Source organism: Heterodontus francisci, chromosome 2 (genome assembly GCF_036365525.1).
Source record: "Heterodontus francisci isolate sHetFra1 chromosome 2, sHetFra1.hap1, whole genome shotgun sequence".
In the NCBI taxonomy this organism is placed as follows: Eukaryota; Metazoa; Chordata; class Chondrichthyes; order Heterodontiformes; family Heterodontidae; genus Heterodontus; species Heterodontus francisci.
In genome coordinates, this window is record NC_090372.1 from 154,680,415 (window position 1) to 154,694,464 (window position 14,050).

At 59.1% G+C, this 14,050-nt stretch overlaps 1 protein-coding gene across 11 annotated transcripts in view; it reads right to left on the bottom strand.

Annotated features, from left to right (window-relative positions):
• akap9 (A kinase (PRKA) anchor protein 9) overlaps positions 1-14,050 on the bottom strand; it is a 362,971-nt gene that overhangs the window by 191,637 nt on the left and 157,284 nt on the right. The gene's annotated exons all lie outside the window — the stretch shown is intronic.

A 14,050-nucleotide genomic window follows, 5' to 3' on the forward strand; every position in this document is an offset into this window, starting at 1 on the left:
CTCACGTGTGATATTCCCCCATCTCTCCATCACTCCGCCCCTTCTCCATCCCCTCGGACCCCCCCTTCCCTCTCCTCCCTCCATCTATCCGACATCTCTCAGGTCCCCCCTATCTCTCCGTTCCCCCCCCCCCGACCCCCCCTCTGTCTCCCTTTCCCCCCCACTCCTCCGTTTCCCCTTTCCCCTCCATTCCCTTTTCTCTCTCTCCCCCCACTTCTCTCCTCTCCCCCTCCTTCCCCCCACCTCTCCCTCTCCCCCCCCACTTCTCTCTCTCTCACCTTCCCCCCCACTTCTCTCTCACCTTCTCCCCCCACTTCTCTCTCTCCCTTCTCCCCCCACTTCCTCTCTCTCCCTCTCCTGCCCCCCCCACTTCTCTCTCTCCCTCTCCCGCCCCCCCCCACTTCTCTCTCTCCCTCTCCCGCCCCCCCCCACTTCTCTCTCTCCCTCTGTCGCCCCCCCCCCCCACTTCTCTCTCTCACCCTTCCCCCCCACACACTTCTCTCTCTCACCCTTCCCCCCACACTTCTCTCTCTCACCCTTCCCCCCCACACTTCTCTCTCTCACCCTTCCCCCCCACACTCTCTCTCTCTCACCCTTCCCCCCACTTCTCTCTCTCTCACCCTTCCCCCACTTCTCTCCTCTCACCCTTCCCCCACTTCTCTCTCTCTCACTCCTTCCCCCCACTTCTCTCTCTCTCTCACCCTTCCCCCACTTCTCTCTCTCTCTCTCCCTTCCCCCCACTTCTCTCTCTCTCTCTCACCCTTCCCCCACTTCTCTCTCTCTCTCTCTCCTTCCCCCCACTTCTCTCTCTCCTCCCTTCCCCCCACTTCTCTCTCTCTCTCCCTCCCTTCCCCCACTTCTCTCTCTCTCTCCCTCCCTTCCCCCCACTTCTCTCTCCCTCTCCCTTCCTCCCACTTCTCTCTCCCATCTCCCTTCCCCCCACTTCTCTCTCCCTCCCTTCCCCCCACTTCTCTCTCCCTCCCTTCCCCCTCTCTCTCTCCTCCTTCCCCCCACTTCTCTCTCCCTCCCTTCCCCCCCACTTCTCTCTCCTCCCCCTTCCCCCACTTCTCTCTCTCTCCCCTTCCCCCCACTTCTCTCTCTCTCTCTCACCCTTTCCCCCCACTTCTCTCTCTCTCTCTCCCCTTCCCCACTTCTCTCTCTCTCTCTCCCCTTCCCCCACTTCTCTCTCTCTCTTCTCCCTTCCCCCCACTTCTCTCTCTCTCTCTCTCCCTTCCCCCCACTTCTCTCTCTCTCTCTCCCCTTCCCCCACTTCTCTCTCTCTCTCTCTCTCTCTCTCCCTTCCCCCACTTCTCTCTCTCTCTCTCTCTCTCTCCTTCCTCCACTTCTCTCTCTCTCTCTCTCTCCTTCCTCCACTTCTCTCTCTCTCCTCCCTTCCCCCCACTTCTCTCTCCCTCCCTTCCCCCACTTCTCTCTCCTCCCTTCCCCCCACTTCTCTCTCCTCCCTTCCCCCCACTTCTCTCTCCCTCCCTTCCCCCCACTTCTCTCTCCCTCCCTTCCCCCACTTCTCTCTCTCTCCCCCTTCCCCCCACTTCTCTCTCTCTCTCCCCTTCCCCCCACTTCTCTCTCTCTCCCCCTTCCCCCCACTTCTCTCTCTCTCCCCTTCCCCCACTTCTCTCTCTCTCCCTTCCCTTCCCCCACTTCTCTCTCTCTCTCTCTCTCTCTCTCCTTCCCTCCCCCACTTCTCTCTCTCTCCCTCCCTTCCCCCCTCCTCTCTCTCTCTCCCTCCCTTCCCCCACTTCTCTCTCTCTCCCTCCCTTCCCCCACCTCTCTCTCTCTCTCCCTCCCTTCCCCCCACTTCTCTCTTCTCTCTCCCTCCCTTCCCCCACTTCTCTCTCTCTCTCTCCCTCCTTCCCCCACTTCTCTCTCTCTCTCTCCCTCCCTTCCCCCCACTTCTCTCTCTCTCTCCCTCCCTTCCCCCCACTTCTCTCTCTCTCTCTCCCTCCCTTCCCCCACTTCTCTCTCTCTCTCTCTCCCTCCCTTCCCCCACTTCTCTCTCTCTCTCCTCCCTCCCTTCCCCCACTTCTCTCTCTCTCTCCTCCCTTCCCCCCACTTCTCTCCTCTCTCTCTCCTCCCTTCCCCACTTCTCTCTCTCTCTCTCTCCCTCCCTTCCCCCCACTTCTCTCTCTCTCTCCCTCTCCCTCCTTCCCCCCACTTCTCTCTCTCTCTCCCTCTCCTCCTTCCCCCACTTCACTCTCCCTCTCCCTCCTTCCCCCCACTTCTCTCTCTCTCTCCCTCCTTCCCCCCTCTTCTCTCTCTCTCTCTCTCTCCCTTCCCCCCTCTTCTCTCTCTCTCTCTCCCTCCCTTCCCCCCACTTCTCTCTCTCTCTCTCCTCCTTCCCCCCACTTCTCTCTCTCTCTCGCTCCCTCCTTCCCCCACTTCTCTCTCTCTCTCGCTCCTCCCTTCCCCCCACTTCTCTCTCTCTCTCTCGCTCCCTCCCTTCCCCCCACTTCTCTCTCTCTCTCCCTCCCCTTCCCCCCACTTCTCTCTCTCTCTCCCTCCCTTCCCCCCACTTCTCTCTCTCTCTCCCTCCCTTCCCCCCACTTCTCTCTCTCTCTCCCTCCCTTCCCACCCACTTCTCTCTCTCTCTCCCTCCCTTCCCCCCACTTCTCTCTCTCTCTCCCTCCCTTCCCCCCACTTCTCTCTCTCTCTCTCCTCCCTTCCCCCACTTCTCTCTCTCTCTCTCTCCCTCCCTTCCCCCCACTTCTCTCTCTCTCTCTCTCTCTCTCTCTCTCTCCCTTCCCCCCACTTCTCTCTCTCTCTCTCTCCCTTCCCCCCACTTCTCTCTCTCTCTCTCCCTTCCCCCCACTTCTCTCTCTCTCTCTCTCCCTTCCCCCCACTTCTCTCTCTCTCTCTCTCCCTTCCCCCCACTTCTCTCTCTCTCTCTCCTCCCTTCCCCCCACTTCTCTCTCTCTCTCTCCTTCCCCCCACTTCTCTCTCTCTCTCCTTCCCCCCACTTCTCTCTCTCTCTCTCTCTCCCTTCCCCCCACTTCTCTCTCTCTCTCCCTTCCCCCCACTTCTCTCTCTCTCTCTCTCCCTTCCCCCCACTTCTCTCTCTCTCTCCCTTCCCCCCACTTCTCTCTCTCTCTCTCCCTCCCTTCCCCCCACTTCTCTCTCTCTCTCTCCCTCCCTTCCCCCCACTTCTCTCTCTCTCTCTCTCCTCCTTCCCCCACTTCTCTCTCTCTCTCTCTCTCTCTCCCTTCCTTCTCCCCACTTCTCTCTCTCTCTCTCCCTTCCCCCCACTTCTCTCTCTCCCTTCCCCCACTTCTCTCTCTCTCTCTCTCCCTTCCCCCACTTCTCTCTCTCTCTCTCTCTCTCTCCCTCCCTTCCCCCCACTTCTCTCTCTCTCTCTCTCCCTCCCTTCCCCCCACTTCTCTCTCTCTCTCTCCCTCCCTTCCCCCCACTTCTCTCTCCCTCTCTCTCCCTTCCCCCCACTTCTCTCTCCTCTCTCTCGATTCCCCCCACTTCTCTCTCCCTTCCCCCACTTCTCTCTCTCTCTCTCCCTTCCCACCACTTCTCTCTCTCTCTCTCCCTTCCCCCCACTTCTCTCTCTCTCTCTCCCTTCCCCCACTTCTCTCTCTCTCTCTCCCTCCTCCTTCCCCCCACTTCTCTCTCTCTCTCCCTTCCCCCCACTTCTCTCTCTCTCTCCCTTCCCCCACTTCTCTCTCTCTCTCCTCTCCCTCCCTTCCCCCACTTCTCCCTCTCCCTCCCTTCCCCCACTTCTCTCTCTCTCCCTCCCTTCCCCCACTTCTCTCCCTCCCTTCCCCCCACTTCTCTCTCTCCTCCCTTCCCCCACTTCTCTCTCCTCACTTCCCCCCACTTCTCTCTCTCTCTCCCTCCCTTCCCCCACTTCTCTCTCTCCCCCTTCCCCCACTTCTCTCTCTCTCCCCTTCCCCCCACTTCTCTCTCTCTCTCCCTTCCCCTTCCCCCCACTTCTCTCTCTCTCTCTCTCTCTCCTCCCTTCCCCCCACTTCTCTCTCTCTCCTCTCCCTTCCCCCCACCTCTCTCTCTCTCCTCCCTTCCCCCACTCTCTCTCTCCCTCCCTTCCCCCACCTCTTCTCTCCCTCCCTCCCTTCCCCCCACTTCTCTCTCTCTCTCTCCTCCCTTCCCCCCACTTCTCTCTCTCTCTCTCCTCCCTTCCCCCCACTTCTCTCTCTCTCTCTCTCCCTCCTCCTTCCCCCCACTTCTCTCTCTCTCTCTCCTCCCTTCCCCCCACTTCTCTCTCTCTCTCTCCCTCCCTTCCCCCCACTTCTCTCTCTCTCTCTCCCTCCCTTCCCCCCACTTCTCTCTCTCTCCCTCCTTCCCCACTTCTCTCTCTCTCTCTCCTCCCTTCCCCCACTCTCTCTCTCTCTCTCCTCCCTTCCCCCCACTTCTCTCTCTCTCTCTCCTCCCTTCCCCCCACTTCTCTCTCTCTCTCTCCCTCCCTTCCCCCACTTCTCTCTCTCTCTCTCCCTCCCTTCCCCCCACTTCTCTCTCTCTCTCTCCCTCCCTTCCCCCCACTTCTCTCTCTCTCTCTCCCTCCCTTCCCCCCACTTCTCTCTCTCTCTCTCCCTCCTTCCCCCCACTTCTCTCTCTCTCTCTCCCTCCCTTCCCCCACTTCTCTCTCTCTCTCTCCCTCCCTCTCCCCCACTTCTCTCTCTCTCTCTCTCCCTCCCTTCCCCCCACTTCTCTCTCTCTCTCTCTCCTCTCTCCTCCCTTCCCCCCACTTCTCTCTCTCTCTCCCTCCCTTCCCCCACTTCTCTCTCTCTCTCCCTCCCTTCCCCCACTTCTCTCTCTCTCTCCCTCCCTTCCCCCCACTTCTCTCTCTCTCTCCCTCCCTTCCCCCCACTTCTCTCTCTCTCTCTCCCTCCCTTCCCCCACTTCTCTCTCTCTCTCTCTCCCTCCCTTCCCCCCACTTCTCTCTCTCTCTCTCCCTCCCTTCCCCCACTTCTCTCTCTCTCTCTCTCCTCCCTTCCCCCCACTTCTCTCTCTCTCTCTCTCCTCCCTTCCCCCCACTTCTCTCTCTCTCTCCTCCCTTCCCCCACTTCTCTCTCTCTCTCCCTCCCTTCCCCCACTTCTCTCTCTCTCTCCCTCCCTTCCCCCACTTCTCTCTCTCTCTCCCTCCCTTCCCCCCACTTCTCTCTCTCTCTCCCTCCCTTCCCCCCACTTCTCTCTCTCTCTCCCTCCCTTCCCCCCACTTCTCTCTCTCTCTCCCTCCCTTCCCCCCACTTCTCTCTCTCTCTCTCCTCCCTTCCCCCACTTCTCTCTCTCTCTCTCCCTCCCTTCCCCCCACTTCTCTCTCTCTCTCTCCCTCCCTTCCCCCCACTTCTCTCTCTCTCTCTCTCCCTCCTTCCCCCCACTTCTCTCTCTCTCTCCCTCCCTTCCCCCACTTCTCTCTCTCTCTCTCTCCCTTCCTTCCCCCACTTCTCTCTCTCTCTCTCTCCCTCCCTTCCCCCCACTTCTCTCTCTCTCTCTCTCTCCCTCCCTTCCCCCCACTTCTCTCTCTCTCTCTCCCTCCCTTCCCCCACTTCTCTCTCTCTCTCTCTCCCTCCCTTCCCCCACTTCTCTCTCTCTCTCCCTTCCCCCACTTCTCTCTCTCTCTCTCCCTTCCCCCCACTTCTCTCTCTCTCTCCCTTCCCCCCACTTCTCTCTCTCTCTCTCTCCCTCCCTTCCCCCACTTCTCTCTCTCTCTCCCTTCCCCCCACTTCTCTCTCTCTCTCTCTCCCTTCCCCCCACTTCTCTCTCTCTCTCCTTCCCCCCACTTCTCTCTCTCTCCCTTCCCCCACTTCTCTCTCTCTCTCTCCCTTCCCCCCACTTCTCTCTCTCTCTCTCCCTTCCCCCCACTTCTCTCTCTCTCTCCCCTTCCCCCCACTTCTCTCTCTCTCTCCTCCCTTCCCCCCCACTTCTCTCTCTCTCTCTCCCTCCCTTCCCCCCCACTTCTCTCTCTCTCTCTCCCTCCTTCCCCCCACTTCTCTCTCTCTCTCTCTCCCTCCTTCCCCCCACTTCTCTCTCTCTCTCTCCTCCCTTCCCCCCACTTCTCTCTCTCTCTCTCTCCTCCCTTCCCCCCACTTCTCTCTCTCTCTCTCTCTCCCTCCCTTCCCCCACTTCTCTCTCTCTCTCCCTTCCCCCACTTCTCTCTCTCTCTCTCCCTTCCCCCCACTTCTCTCTCTCCTTCCCCCACTTCTCTCTCCCTCCCTTCCCCCCACTTCTCTCTCCCTCCCCCTTCCCCCACTTCTCTCTCTCTCCCCCTTCCCCCCACTTCTCTCTCTCTCCCCCTTCCCCCCACTTCTCTCTCTCTCTCCCCTTTCCCCCACTTCTCTCTCTCTCTCTCCCCCTTCCCCCCACTTCTCTCTCTCTCTCTCCCCTTCCCCCCACTTCTCTCTCTCTCTCTCCCCTTTCCCCCACTTCTCTCTCTCTCTCTCCCCCTTCCCCCCACTTCTCTCTCTCTCTCTCTCTATCTCTCCTTCCTCCCACTTCTCTCTCTCTCTCTCTCTCCTTCCTCCCACTTCTCTCTCTCTCCCTCCCCCCACTTCTCTCTCCCTCCCTTCCCCCCACTTCTCTCTCCCTCCCTTCCCCCACTTCTCTCTCCCTCCCTTCCCCCCACTTCTCTCTCCCTCCCTTCCCCCCACTTCTCTCTCCCTCCCTTCCCCCCACTTCTCTCTCCCTCCTTCCCCACTTCTCTCTCTCTCTCTCTTCCCCCACTCTCTCTCTCTCCCCCTTCCCCCCACTTCTCTCTCTCTCCCCCTTCCCCCACTTCTCTCTCTCTCCCTTCCCTTCCCCCCACTTCTCTCTCTCTCCCTTCCCCTTCCCCCCACTTCTCTCTCTCTCTCTCTCTCTCTCCCTTCCCCCCACTTCTCTCTCTCTCCCTCCCTTCCCCCCACCTCTCTCTCTCTCTCCCTCCCTTCCCCCCACTTCTCTCTCTCTCTCTCCCTCCCTTCCCCCACTTCTCTCTCTCTCTCTCCTCCCTTCCCCCACTTCTCTCTCTCTCTCTCCCTCCCTTCCCCCCACTTCTCTCTCTCTCTCCCTCCCTTCCCCCCACTTCTCTCTCTCTCTCTCTCCCTCCCTTCCCCCCACTTCTCTCTCTCTCTCTCTCCCACCCTTCCCCCCACTTCTCTCTCTCTCTCTCTCCTCCCTTCCCCCCACTTCTCTCTCTCTCTCTCTCCCTCCCTTCCCCCCACTTCTCTCCCTCTCTCTCCCTCCTTCCCCCACTTCTCTCTCTCTCTCTCCCTCCCTTCCCCCCACTTCTCTCTCTCTCTCCCTCTCCCTCCCTTCCCCCCACTTCTCTCTCTCTCTCCCTCTCCCTCCCTTCCCCCCACTTCTCTCTCCCTCTCCCTCCCTTCCCCCACTTCTCTCTCTCTCTCCCTCCCTTCCCCCTCTTCTCTCTCTCTCTCCCTCCCTTCCCCCCTCTTCTCTCTCTCTCTCTCCCTCCCTTCCCCCACTTCTCTCTCTCTCCCTCCTTCCCCCCACTTCTCTCTCTCTCTCGCTCCCTCCCTTCCCCCCACTTCTCTCTCTCTCTCGCTCCCTCCCTTCCCCCCACTTCTCTCTCTCTCTCGCTCCCTCCCTTCCCCCACTTCTCTCTCTCTCTCCCTCCCTTCCCCCCACTTCTCTCTCTCTCTCCCTCCCTTCCCCCCACTTCTCTCTCTCTCTCCCTCCCTTCCCCCCACTTCTCTCTCTCTCTCCCTCCCTTCCCCCCCACTTCTCTCTCTCTCTCCCTCCCTTCCCCCCCACTTCTCTCTCTCTCTCTCCCTCCCTTCCCCCACTTCTCTCTCTCTCTCTCTCCTCCCTTCCCCCACTTCTCTCTCTCTCTCTCTCTCTCCTCTCTCCTTCCCCCCACTTCTCTCTCTCTCTCTCTCTCCCTTCCCCCACTTCTCTCTCTCTCTCTCCCTTCCCCCCACTTCTCTCTCTCTCTCTATTCCTTCCCCCCACTTCTCTCTCTCTCTCTCTCCCTTCCCCCCCACTTCTCTCTCTCTCTCTCTCCCTTCCCCCCACTTCTCTCTCTCTCTCCTCTTCCCCCCACTTCTCTCTCTCTCTCCCTCTCCCTTCCCCCCACTTCTCTCTCTCTCTCCTTCCCCCCACTTCTCTCTCTCTCTCCCTTCCCCCCACTTCTCTCTCTCTCTCTCCCTCCCTTCCCCCCACTTCTCTCTCTCTCTCTCCCTCCTTCCCCCACTTCTCTCTCTCTCTCTCCCTCCCTTCCCCCACTTCTCTCTCTCTCTCTCCCTCCCTTCCCCCCACTTCTCTCTCTCTCTCTCTCCTTCCTTCCCCCCACTTCTCTCTCTCTCTCTCCTTCCCCCACTTCTCTCTCTCCTTCCCCCCACTTCTCTCTCTCTCCCTTCCCCCCACTTCTCTCTCTCCTCTCTCTCTCCTCCTTCCCCCCACTTCTCTCTCTCTCTCTCTCCCTCCCTTCCCCCCACTTCTCTCTCCTCTCTCTCCCTTCCCCCACTTCTCTCTCCCTCTCTCTCGATTCCCCCCACTTCTCTCTCCCTTCCCCCCACTTCTCTCTCTCTCTCTCCCTTCCCCCACTTCTCTCTCTCTCTCTCCCTTCCCCCCACTTCTCTCTCTCTCTCTCTCCTTCCCCCCACTTCTCTCTCTCTCTCTCCCTTCCCCCACTTCTCTCTCTCTCTCTCCTCCCTCCCTTCCCCCCACTTCTCTCTCTCTCTCCCTTCCCCCCACTTCTCCTCTCTCTCCCTTCCCCCCACTTCTCCCTCTCTCTCCCTTCCCCCCACTTCTCCCTCTCTCTCCCTCTCCCTCCCTTCCCCCCACTTCTCCCTCTCCTCCCTTCCCCCCACTTCTCTCTCTCTCCTCCCTTCCCCCCACTTCTCTCTCTCTCCCTCCCTTCCCCCCACTTCTCTCTCCCTCCCTTCCCCCCACTTCTCTCTCCCTCCCTTCCCCCCACTTCTCTCTCTCTCTCTCTCTCCCTCCTTCCCCACTCATCCCATCCCCCACTTCTCTCTCTCCCCCTTCCCCCCACTTCTCTCTCTCTCCCTTCCCCTTCCCCCACTCTCTCTCTCTCTCTCTCTCTCTCTCGCTCCCTTCCCCCCACTTCTCTCTCTCTCCCTCCTTCCCCCCACCTCTCTCTCTCTCTCTCCCTCCTTCCCCCCACCTCTCTCTCTCCCTCCCTCCCTTCCCCCCACTTCTCTCTCTCTCTCTCCCTCCCTTACCCCCACTTCTCTCTCTCTCTCCCCTCCCTTCCCCCACTTCTCTCTCTCTCCTCCCTTCCCCCCACTTCTCTCTCTCTCTCTCTCCCTCCCCCCCACTTCTCTCTCTCTCTCCCTCCCTTCCCCCCACTTCTCTCTCTCTCTCCCTCCCTTCCCCCCACTTCTCTCTCTCTCTCTCCCTCCCTTCCCCCCACTTCTCTCTCTCTCTCTCCCTCCCTTCCCCCACTTCTCTCTCTCTCTCTCTCCCTTCCCCCCACTTCTCTCTCTCTCTCTCTCCCTCCCTTCCCCCCACTTCTCTCTCTCTCTCTCCCTCCCTTCCCCCCACTTCTCTCTCTCTCTCTCCCTCCCTTCCCCCCACTTCTCTCTCTCTCTCTCCCTCCCTCTCCCCCACTTCTCTCTCTCTCTCTCCCTCCTCTCCCCCACTTCTCTCTCTCTCTCTCTCCCTCCCTCTCCCCCACTTCTCTCTCTCTCTCTCTCCCTCCCTTCCCCCCACTTCTCTCTCTCTCTCCCTCTCCCTCCCTTCCCCCCACTTCTCTCTCTCTCTCCCTCTCCCTCCCTTCCCCCCACTTCTCTCTCTCTCTCCCTCCCTTCCCCCCACTTCTCTCTCTCTCTCTCCCTCCCTTCCCCCCACTTCTCTCTCTCTCTCCCTCCTTCCCCCCACTTCTCTCTCTCTCTCCCTCCCTTCCCCCCACTTCTCTCTCTCTCTCTCCCTCCCTTCCCCCCACTTCTCTCTCTCTCGCTCCCTCCCTTCCCCCCTCTTCTCTCTCTCTCTCGCTCCCTCCCTTCCCCCCACTTCTCTCTCTCTCTCGCTCCCTCCCTTCCCCCCACTTCTCTCTCTCTCTCCCTCCCTTCCCCCCACTTCTCTCTCTCTCTCCCTCCCTTCCCCCCACTTCTCTCTCTCTCTCCCTCCCTTCCCCCCACTTCTCTCTCTCTCTCCCTCCCTTCCCCCCACTTCTCTCTCTCTCTCCCTTCCCCCCACTTCTCTCTCTCCCTTCCCCCCACTTCTCTCTCTCTCTCCCTTCCCCCACTTCTCTCTCTCTCTCCCTTCCCCCACTTCTCTCTCTCTCTCTCCCTTCCCCCACTTCTCTCTCTCTCTCCCTTCCCCCCACTTCTCTCTCTCTCTCCCTTCCCCCCACTTCTCTCTCTCTCTCCCTTCCCCCCACTTCTCTCTCTCTCTCCCTTCCCCCCACTTCTCTCTCTCTCTCCCTTCCCCCCACTTCTCTCTCTCTCTCTCCCTTCCCCCCACTTCTCTCTCTCTCTCTCCCTTCCCCCCACTTCTCTCTCTCTCTTCCTTCCCCCCACTTCTCTCTCTCTCTCCCTTCCCCCACTTCTCTATCTCTCTCCCCTTCCCCCCACTTCTCTCTCTCTCTCCCCCTTCCCCCCACTTCTCTCTCTCTCTCTCCCCCTTGCCCCCACTTCTCTCTCTCCCCCTTCCCCCCACTTCTCTCTCTCTCTCTCCCCCTTCCCCCCACTTCTCTCTCTCTCTCTCCCCCTTCCCCCCACTTCTCTCTCTCTCTCTCCCCCCCTTCCCCCCACTTCTCTCTCTCTCTCTCCCCCTTCCCCCCACTTCTCTCTCTCTCCCCCCCCCCTTCCCCCCACTTCTCTCTCTCTCTCTCCCCCTTCCCCCCACTCTCACTCTCTCTCCCCCCCTTCCCCCCACTTCTCTCTCTCTCTCTCCCCCTTCCCCCCACTTCTCTCTCTCTCTCTCCCCCTTCCCCCCACTTCTCTCTCTCTCTCTCCCCCTTCCCCCCACTTCTCTCTCTCTCCCCCTTCCCCCCCACTTCTCTCTCTCTCCCCCTTCCCCCCCACTTCTCTCTCCCTCCCTTCCCCCCACTTCTCTCTCTCCCTCCCTTCCCCCCACTTCTCCCTCTCCCTCTTCTCCCTCCCTTCCCCCCACTTCTCTCTCTCTCTCTCCCTCCCTTCCCCCCACTTCTCTCTCTCTCTCCCTCCCTTCCCCCCACTTCTCTCTCTCTCTCTCCCTCCCTTCCCCCCACTTCTCTCTCTCTCTCTCCCTCCCTTCCCCCCACTTCTCTCTCTCTCTCTCCCTCCCTTCCCCCCACTTCTCTCTCTCTCTCCCTCCCTTCCCCCCACTTCTCTCTCTCTCTCTCCCTCCCTTCCCCCCACTTCTCTCTCTCTCTCTCCCTCCCTTCCCCCCACTTCTCTCTCTCTCTCCCTCCCTTCCCCCCACTTCTCTCTCTCTCTCTCTCTCTCCCTTCCCCCCACTTCTCTCTCCCTCTCGCTTCCCCCCACTTCTCTCCCTTCCCCCCACTTCTCTCTCTCTCTCTCCCTTCCCCCCACTTCTCTCCATCTCTCTCTCTCTCCCTTCCCCCCCACTTCTCTCTCTCTCTCTCTCTCTCCCTTCCCCCCACTTCTCTCTCCTTCTCTCTCCCTTCCCCCACTTCTCTCTCCCTTCCCCCACTTCTCTCTCCCTCTCTCTCTCCCTTCCCCCACTTCTCTCTCTCTCTCTCCCTTCCCCCACTTCTCTCTCTCTCTCGCTCTCTCTCTCTCCCTTCCCCCCCACTTCTCTCTCTCTCTCTCTCTCTCTCTCTCTCCCTTCCTTCCCCCCACTTCTCTCTCTCTCTCTCCCTTCCCCCCACTTCTCTCTCTCTCTCTCTCTCCTTCCCCCCACTTCTCTCTCTCTCTCTCCCTCCCTTCCCCCCACTTCTCTCTCTCTCTCTCTCTCCCTCCCTTCCCCCACTTCTCTCTCTCTCTCTCTCTCCCTCCCTTCCCCCCACTTCTCTCTCTCTCTCTCTCCCTCCCTTCCCCCACTTCTCTCTCCCTCTCTCTCCCTTCCCCCCACTTCTCTCTCTCTCCCTTCCCCCCACTCTCTCTCTCTCTCCCTTCCCCCACTTCTCTCTCTCTCTCTCTCTCTCCCTTCCCCCCACTTCTCTCTCTCTCTCTCTCTCTCTCCCTTCCCCCCACTTCTCTCTCTCTCTCTCTCTCTCTCCCTTCCCCCCACTTCTCTCTCTCTCTCTCTCTCTCCCTTCCCCCCACTTCTCTCTCTCTCTCTCTCTCTCCCTTCCCCCCACTTCTCTCTCTCTCTCTCTCTCTCCTTCCCCCCACTTCTCTCTCTCTCTCTCTCTCTCTCCCTTCCCCCCACTTCTCTCTCTCTCTCTCTCTCTCCCTTCCCCCCACTTCTCTCTCTCTCTCTCCCTCCCTTCCCCCCACTTCTCTCTCTCTCTCTCCCTCCCTTCCCCCCACTTCTCTCTCTCTCTCTCCCTCCCTTCCCCCCACTTCTCTCTCTCTCTCCTCCCTTCCCCCACTTCTCTCTCTCTCTCTCCCCTTCCCCCCACTTCTCTCTCTCTCTCTCCCTTCCCCCCACTTCTCTCTCTCTCTCTCCCTTCCCCCCACTTCTCTCTCTCTCCTCTCCCTTCCCCCCACTTCTCTCTCTCTCTCTCCCTTCCCCCACTTCTCTCTCTCTCTCTCCCTTCCCCCCACTTCTCTCTCTCTCTCTCCCTTCCCCCCACTTCTCTCTCTCTCTCTCCTTCCCCCCACTTCTCTCTCTCTCTCTCTCCCTTCCCCCCACTTCTCTCTCTCTCTCTCTCCCTTCCCCCCACTTCTCTCTCTCTCTCTCCCTTCCCCCCACTTCTCTCTCTCTCTCTCCCTTCCCCCCCACTTCTCTCTCTCTCTCTCCCTTCCCCCCACTTCTCTCTCTCTCTCTCCCTTCCCCCCCACTTCTCTCTCTCTCTCTCCCTTCCCCCCACTTCTCTCTCTCTCTCTCCCTTCCCCCCACTTCTCTCTCTCTCTCTCCCTTCCCCCCACTTCTCTCTCTCTCTCTCCCTTCCCCCCACTTCTCTCTCTCTCTCTCCCTTCCCCCCACTTCTCTCTCTCTCTCTCCCTTCCCCCCACTTCTCTCTCTCTCTCTCCCTTCCCCCCACTTCTCTCTCTCTCTCTCCCTTCCCCCCACTTCTCTCTCTCTCTCTCCTTCCCCCCACTTCTCTCTCTCCTCTCTCCCTTCCCCCACTTCTCTCTCTCTCTCTCCTTCCCCCACTTCTCTCTCTCTCTCTCCCTTCCCCCCACTTCTCTCTCTCTCTCTCCCTTCCCCCCACTTCTCTCTCTCTCTCTCCCTTCCCCCCACTTCTCTCTCTCTCTCTCCCTTCCCCCCACTTCTCTCTCTCTCTCTCTCCCTTCCCCCCACTTCTCTCTCTCTCTGACAGTTGCAGAGAGTGGGAATGCTCATCAGATGGTTGGTCAGCTTCTTTTTGAATCATACATCAGTTTCATTGCTGACAGATCCTGACAGCTGGGAACAGCAGTTTCTCAACTTCAGACAGATTCAGGGTTTTCCGCAGGCTTTTAAAAAAAAACTCCTAATGTCTCCGGAGTTCAGAAACCGCTGTTCCTGCTGTCAGGATCTGTCAGCTGTCAAACTGACTTTTGATCTTTTTTGAATGCCAGTTTGACAAAGGGAAATTTCCCACCTGCAGTCACAGAGCCCTGGTGAGGATGAGGAACAGCCCCGGTACAGTTTACACCCTCAGGCTGGATGGAAACCTTCAGCGGGCCATATGTTGGACAACCCTGTTCGAAACTGTAGAGAATATAGGCCCAGTCTCCTCAATCTCTCCTCACAGTACAATCCCACCATCCCAGGAATCAGTCTAGTGAATTTTCGTTACACCCTCTCTATGGCAAGTATATACTTCCTTGGGTAAGGAGACCAAAACTGTACACATTACTCCAGGTGCAGTCTCACCAAGGCTTTATACAATTGCAGCAAGATTTCTTTACTCCTGTACTCAAATACTCTTGCAATAATGGCCAACATACCATTTGCCTTCCTAATTGATTGCTGCACCTGCATGTTAGCTTTCACTGACTTATTAACAAGGACACCCAGGTTCCTATGGAAATCAACACTTTTCAATCTCTCAGCATTTAAGAAATATTCTGCATTC